The sequence below is a fragment of the Amia ocellicauda genome, unplaced genomic scaffold (genome assembly GCF_036373705.1).
Source record: "Amia ocellicauda isolate fAmiCal2 unplaced genomic scaffold, fAmiCal2.hap1 HAP1_SCAFFOLD_217, whole genome shotgun sequence".
NCBI lineage: Eukaryota > Metazoa > Chordata > Actinopteri > Amiiformes > Amiidae > Amia > Amia ocellicauda.
In genome coordinates this window covers 1-8,129 of record NW_027102780.1, presented here as the reverse complement: position 1 = coordinate 8,129, position 8,129 = coordinate 1, and the positions used below count along the sequence as shown (strand labels likewise).

The 8,129-nt window shown below is 41.6% G+C and overlaps 1 non-coding gene across 1 annotated transcript; it reads left to right on the top strand.

The window, feature by feature from the left end:
* The first annotated feature begins 7,670 nt into the window (after positions 1-7,670).
* LOC136725659 (small nucleolar RNA SNORD66) lies at positions 7,671-7,747 on the top strand. Its single transcript, XR_010807661.1, has one exon. It is a non-coding gene; the product is annotated as a small nucleolar RNA SNORD66 (small nucleolar RNA).
* The last annotated feature ends 382 nt before the right edge of the window (positions 7,748-8,129 follow it).

Below are 8,129 nucleotides of genomic sequence, written 5' to 3'. Positions count from 1 at the left end.
TCACTAACAAAACTGAGTAATGATAACTTTAATTTCTCCCCTAAGGGGATGGCATGAAACCTGGGTGTCATCTGTGATCATAATCTATCTTTTGAATCACACATTCAGAATGTGTCGAGATCTTCCTTCCTCCAGCTTAGAAACATTGCTAGACTAAGACAATTCCTCTCGTTACAGGACACTGAGAAATTGATACACGCATTTGTTACATCTAGATTGGACTACTGTAATGCCATTCTGTCAGGCAGCACAAACAGAGCTATTTGTGCACTTCAGTCCAAAATGCTGCTGCAAGAATCCTAACAAAAACATAAAAACATGAACACATCACTCCAGTATTGGCTTCTCTTCACTGGCTGCCCGTGCACTACAGGATAGACTTTAAAGTGCTCTTATTAACATGTAAAGCACTAAAGGGACTGGCACCTCCCTACCTGTCTGATGAGGCACAACCCATCCCAGAAGCACCTCACAATGGAGGGTCAACGGGGCATCCACACCCAAGGTTTGATGAGCCATCGCAACCCAAAGCCTGTTGATGGTCCAAACCCTCCACCCCCGATGGCCAGCGAGAGGCCTCCTCCACAGGGAAGACCACAGCCAGCAGCACCGATAAAGAACTTTCTGATCTCCTTGCTGCTGTAATAAGTATACTGCCTGGAGGGGAGGCAACCATTAGGCCTAGGCCCTAGGCCGTGGACCCCCAGAGATTCATTTTCTCCTACATGCCATTCTTAGGAGTTTTCTTGTTTTTCTCTCCTCCGTTCCTAAATGCTTTATTTACTTAAATGTTCACTCACTTTATTCTAGATCATGTAAAATGTTTACAGGTCTATATTTGATTTTATTGTATTTATGTTTTTTATTTTGCTGTACGTTTGTTGTATGTTTACCAGTCTGTAAAGCACTCTGTGGCTACCCTGCGAAGGGCGCTATACAAATAAAAATTGATTGATTGATTGATTGATTGATTGTACTTCACTGTATTTTTGCAGTTATGTTGTAAGTCGCCCTGGATAAGGGCGTCTGCCAAGAAATAAAAATATTAATAATAATAATAATAATAATAAATGGGTACAAATGTAAGTCGCCCTGGATAAGAGCGTCTGCTAAATGACAAATAATGTAATGTAAACTCTGCCACCTACTGTTTGACATGTTAAATAGATAAATTCTGTGATCAAATTGCATTTCAACGATACAAACCAAGACCAGTTAGGGGAATTAAGAATTAAATATTTGAGACCCAAAGAAAGTAGAGATTAACTTTAAAGCTTTCCTTTTATACAAGTTAAAATGGTATTTCCACAACACAGTCCTTAATTCCTGTCATTTCTTTGGGGATTGTGTGCTGGAAATAAATCACATTGACCATTTATAATGTGCTCTTTTTAGGGGTTTTAACAACTGATACAGAAAACATTGTCAATAATGTATAATATCCTTACAAAAATGAATTATCTATAGCTGTACTTTAAGATTTACTTGCTTATTTATTTGGTGATCCTATTTTTGAACCCAGAAACATTGTGGAAATATCTCAGGTTCATGTTTAACTTACAGTTTCTCTGCTGTTCCTATGGATGTTTTACACCATCCCCCTTAAAGTATTCTTTATTTATTAATATGCTGTAAATGCATTGTTTGCTAGGGCTGTTAAGAGGGACATGAAGTCTTTGAAAATTGATATGTTTCACTGACTATTCAAAATGTATCAACACTATTTTCCTGGAAATTACACAAAATTAAAGGTGAAAAATGCACGTTACTGAGACTAATGTGTTAATATATTTCTATATTGGATAATAATAATCATAGTAATGCAGTAAACTAGGTATTTTGAATAGATGAGTAATGCATTACATGCATTTGCTGGCAGTTTGTAATAGCAGGACTTTCTTTATGTTTGTACACTTATGTCCTCATTACTGGCATATTCCACTGAGGAGCTGTTTCCAATTGTCAACGGTGACTGTTGGGGTAAAATTGCCTCCTATGTATTGTATATACCCACTGTATAACTGTTAGAAAATATAGGAAACTTTCCAGTAAGTTACTAGTTAGGAACTGTGAGTTATTCATAACTTTACTTATTATCTATGTCTTATGCACACTGCTGAAATAGCTTGCAGAACTGCTTGTAATCCAAGCAGCTGTGGCAGACACAAAACATGTTGTTCGTACAGTATGTGCTACATTTTCCCCTTCCCGAAACACAAATATATTATGGGTTACACACATCCTCGGACAATAACATTCCCACGAGGCATGACATGTGCACCTGCTTGTGGGAACACTGCAAAATCAGTACTATTATGGTGTGTAACTACATATCGGGACTGCCCCGTAACTATCACTGAAGATGTTTGTTAGACTGTATAAAGGCTGTGTGAAACTTTCAATAAACTGAAGATAAACGAACAGACTACTTCTGTGTCTGTGCATTTTTCTTCCCGAGCGCTCGTCTCCTGCTGAAAAGTCTCCCCTGTAGCTGAAATGCTGACTGACCTGACTGCCCGATTCACTGGGATCCGAAGGGCTGCTTCAACTGAAGCGTTGTACCTTAACAGTGACCTTGACAGATTTCCCTTCAAATAACCGAGATGTTTGATAGAGTCAGAGGGACATTAGTTATAGAATCAATAGCAAACTGTGATCACAATATGGTCATCTTTGAGGCATTCTTTCTAGAAACAAGGCCCAAGTCTAAAGCAATGGTCTACAATTTTGGCGACACTTGGAAGAGGTAGACTGGAGCACACTGGATCAGATTCAGTTGAAAATGGATGGGTATATTTAAGAATATACTACTTGAGGCTCAGGAGAAATTTATACCAAAACTTAGCAAATTGAGGACCAAAAAACATTGGCCAAAATGGTTTAATGGAAGTATGCAAAAAAATTTGAAGAGAGAGAAAATGTGGTATAGCGCATACAAAAGGGATAGAGACTAAACAAAATACAAAGAATATGTTGAACTGCAAATAGATCTTAAGAAAGGGATCAGGAAAGCAAAGAGGGAAATAGAAAGAAACATAGCTCTATAACTAATGCAAAGAGCTTTTTTCAATACTACAACAGCAAGAGGTCAATAAAGGATGAAGTGAAACAGATAGAGGGCAAAAATTGAAGTATTTTGGAAAATGAACAAGATATGGTAAATGTTCTAAATGAGTATTTTAGAGGTTTTTACAAAAGAAAAAACAGATAACATGCCACAGGATAATAACCAGTCCAGTCAAACCCTAAGAGAGATCAGGAAAAATGAGGTGGAGGTACTACAGGGACTAGCAGAATTAAAAACAAACAAATCACCTAGGCCAGATGGTATATTTCCAACAGTACTTAAAGAAATGTGGGAAATTATTTACAGGCCGCTAACTCAAATATTCCAAAAGACACTTAGAACAGGGGATGTGCCAACTGACTGGAAGATAGCAAATGTCATACCAATCCACAAGAAAGGGGACAAAACTGAGCCAGGAAATTACAGACCAATCAGTCTCACCTGCATTACTTGTAAAATGTTGGAAAAAATGATTAGACAGAAATAGAGGAGCATTTTAATGAAAACCATATTCTTGGAGATAGTCAACATGGGTTTAGACGAGGCAGATCATGTCTTACAAATGTATTAGAGTTTTTTGAACATGCAACTGCAGCTGTAGATCATGTGAAAACACATGATATGATATACGTACATTTTCAAAAAGCTTCTGATAAGGTTCCACACCAAAGACTGATCCTCAAATTGGAAGCTGTAGGCATTCAGGGTAATGTAAGTAGTAGATTATGAACTGGTTGATGTAGAGGAAACAGAGGGTGTCGATTAGAGGAGTTGCTTCTATCTGGAGTGAGGTTGTTAGTGGAGATCCACAGGGATCAGTGTTAGGGCCATTGCTTTTAAATCAAGGGCAGTGATGTTCAGACTGTACGATGCACTAGTTAGAGCTGATGTCCTACTGAGATGTCCTACTGAGAGACTGAGGAACTGAACCTTTTCACCCTGGAACAGAGGAGACTACATGGGGACTTGATTCAAGTCTTCAAAATCATGAAAGGCATCGACCACATCAAACCAGAGGAGCTTTTCCAGATCAGCAGAGACACAAAAAGAAATTGGGCTTCAAAGCATTCAAGACGGAAAACAGGAGACACTTCTTCACACATAGAGTTGTCACAATCTGGAACAAACTCCCCAGTAGGGTTTCCAAAATCGGGGGAAAATTCCAGGCCAGGGTTTTTGGAGTTTAAATTTCATAAACCCTGGGTCCCCGGGGCATCTGTGATTGAAGCCAGATTATCTCATAGGCATATAAATTGAATAAATAATCAAAATGGAAACAAAATTAAATAAATAAAAAACACACTGTTAGACACATCAAACGTATGCTTGAACTCCTCGGATCTTAGTTTTCCCCCTTATTTTAATCATTAAACTACAACCTGGCCATATCATCAATGTTATTCTAAATAAGTAAAATAATACATGTCATTTTTGTGTCTGTATTTTATGTGAAGCTAAAATTAAACACGAACTCAGTTCATTCACAGAGTTATTATGTATTGATCATTTGTATGAACTGAAGTGACCTTGTAGAGCCCCCAGCTGTTTGCAATACGTTGTTTGCATACTTTTTGCATTTGTAGGAAGTAGAACCAAACCGAGCTTGGATCAGAACATTTTTTTTGAACTCCTCGTATTTTGCAACAGTGCTCAATTATATTGTAGGTTACGGAATGAACATCAATCTTCTCACCGAATGAAAAAACACAAGAGCTCACTGAGGCTCTGTGCACGCAAGTATGATTTTTGTTGGTTTGTTTCTCAGCCCCGGTTTTATACCCATGCCAAACCCGGGCTTGTGAGATTGACAAATCGTCCGGGTTGCCCGGGTTTTCGGTACCACGGGTCCCCGGGCTGGAAACACTACTCCCCAGTGATGTGGTTGAAGCTGAAAATTTGGGAACAATTAAAATCAGACTGGATAGGATCCTTGGATCACTTAGTTATTAATGGACACCAAACGAGCACGATGTGGCAAATGACCTCCTCTCGTTTGTAAACTTTCTTATGTTGTTATGTTAAATATTTGAAAAAGATTTGGAAATGCTTGTGCTCTGTGCAACGGAAATGATAACAGTGCTACTCTTGGGACAAGAAAAGGTTCACATATATGTCGCTTATGCTCACAATGTATTTAATTTACCAGCAATTCAATGAATTGTGCACTGTGCGGTAGATATACCAGATCACAGAGTGTGGAGGGGGTGATGTGGGGAAGTGTGGGCCCCTGCTTTGGACCCTGGGGCCCTGCAGAGGTCTGCGGCCCGGTGTGGGTGCCTAGGCTGGTGTTGGTGCCTGCTGACCACTGTCCACCCTTGACCAGGAGACGGCGCTACAATCAGGCCCTATTTAATGCATGGGATTACCGGCGCAGTTCTGTCCTATCAGAGTTGGTTTCTCTGCTTGAAGGTGGGACTAAGCAGACTGACAATCCAGAGAGCCTTTCACGGGTTCAATTACTGTAAAGACAAAGCGGGGGAAAGTAATAGCGAAGTTTGGAAACAGGACGGACATCAGCTCTCATCTCAAGAACCCCGATCCTGTGCTGTTGCTTCAGAGGAAACACTGCGCTGATCTAAGAGGATTTCACAGACGCAATGTCTCATTTCAAGGGATATATCAAAACTGCAAGCGCCTTGCTTCAGTCACTGCGTGAAAGAAGCTGCAATCTGTGGCCCGAAGGTGGACATTGCATTGCGCATATATGTCACTTTCCCAGTTGCGTGGCTGTGCAGGTCGCTCTGTGTGTAACCCGGCCTGTGCAGAACAGGGCGCCTCTACAGTGGGGCTGACAGACTGAGCGCTCACTCTGAAGCCCTTAAAGCACCACCTGGGTTTTGGTGACATCATCAAAGACTTGGCTTCCTGAAAATCCAGAGGAAAACACATGTAAGGTAGGCCCTCTCTCTAGACTTACAGCCTTGTATTGATGAATAGGGTTGTTCCGCTCATTTTACAGGAGGGGGTGCCAGCCTACTAGCTCTGCTGTTGATCGGGAGTTACAGGCCACTCGTGTGTGTTGTGGACTTGGACTGAGGGACACTTGTGCTGCTCGTTGCTTGTTGTGTTGGCGCTGATGTGATAAGCCATGCAGATCAAATGTTGATCCTTAATGATCAGTAGTGCGACTCTTCACCAGCAAAAGACAGCATCCAGGGAAAGCCACGCTGCCCGCCTCTCAGACTCGGGTCGGGTTGTAAAAGTGCGCAGTGTGAGCCTGGCTGAGGGACTGATTCTTTTGTGGGGCGATGCGAACCGATTGAGTGACTCGATTCAGTGTGTTTGGACACAAATGGAAATTGGGCTTCAAGCCATTCAAGACAGAAAACAGGAGACACTTGTTCACACAGAGAGTTATTACAATCTGGAACAGACTCCCCAGCGATGTGGTTGAAGCCACAATTTGGGAACATTCAGAAATAGACTGGATGTGATCCTTGGATCATTTAGTTATTAATGGACACCAAACGAGCTGATGGGTCGAGTGGCCTCTCGTTTCTGAACTGTATTATGTTGTTCTGATATGTGTTGGGTATGACGTCAGTTGTTGTCAGTTGCATACGTAACAGTTGCTGGAATTCGATTCTGTTTGCTCTGTGGATATTGCCTAATTAGAGCTGATAGTGTGTTTGGAGACGGAGTCGTACGGTTGATTGATTTTACCTCTGAGTAATTTCAGTGTTCCCGAGAGCCTTTTGGTTGTATTGAATTCAAAAGCATGGCAGCGATTGCAAACTTCAAGTTTTGTCTTGAAGACTCCGCAAGATTCAGGTAGGCCGTTTCATTAATCTATCTTTTTCTTTTCATTGCAGCAGGGTATGTATAGCCTACATTTTTTTAAATGACATATTGTGAATAATAATGTTCTTCACCAGTACAAGATCGTGTGAATTGCTCCTAAGCATAGGTGTGTAGCTACAAATTGAACCATTATTCTCGTTTATTGATTACTGTATGAGAGGATGTGAATATGGTGAACTGGATATGGTATAAATACAAAATAAACCTGGGTCATTTCAACGCCGAATGGTAGGGATTTTGAGCCGACGTCTAAAATGTATTGCTTTCATTATTTCGTAATCCTCGGCACAACCAAGACTCCTGTGGAAATGTTGTTGCTTTCAAATTATGTTGCAGGTGTAATTATGTCCCTGATGAGAAGGAGAAAAATGAGCGTCAGTTCCTGCTGGACTTAGAGTTCATCTGTGACAGGCTGCAGAAACTCCGCATTAGCGATGTGGTCCTGGCTAAGGTATGCAGCCCCCTGCTTGTCTAGGAGACCCTAGAGTTTTATTTTCATGTTTTTATATATAAATCCTTCTGATTGAGATGGTTACCTGCATTGTTCTGATGGATCTGTTTAATGCTGATCTTGGACATTTGTCTCATTTGTACTTTTTGTCAACTGCTGTCTAATTGCGATTGTTATTTAGATGACTGTATGTGTGTTACCTGCCTACAATTAAGAAGGCTCCCACAGTGGGTGATGACCCCGAGGTCATTAAGACCCAGGTATGTAGGAGCAGAGGACACGGTTCATGTTTGGGGGGGTGGGAATAATAATTTGCTAGTCTAGTAAAGGGGATTGTGGGTAAAATTGGAGCCCCACTGATGATCTATTTGTAGTGCATTGGTGTCTGGGCCACTGACCTCTACTGATGGAGAAGATGAACTGAGGGGCTGAGTACGCTCACATGCACCCACCTCTCCAGAACAAATAAAAACACGGACTTGGCCGAGGTTTGCAGAACTAACTCTTTTTCCTTCCTTCCCTCCTCCCCCCTTTCCCCTTCAACAGGAGCTCTTCCGCAGGGTGAGTGGTATTCTGAACAAGCTGACCCCACAGATGTTCCAGCCGTGGATGCGTCAAGTGAACGAGCTGACCATCGACACGGAGCAGCGACTCCAGGGTGTCATGGAGCTCATCTTCGAGAAGGCCGTCTCCGAACCCAACTTCTCCGCCTCATACGCCAATATGTGCCAGTGCCTTCTGAGGGTGAGAGAAGGAGGGTGACGGGGAGAGTGAAGTGAAAGAGGGAGGGAGGGAATGGTAGAGGATTGT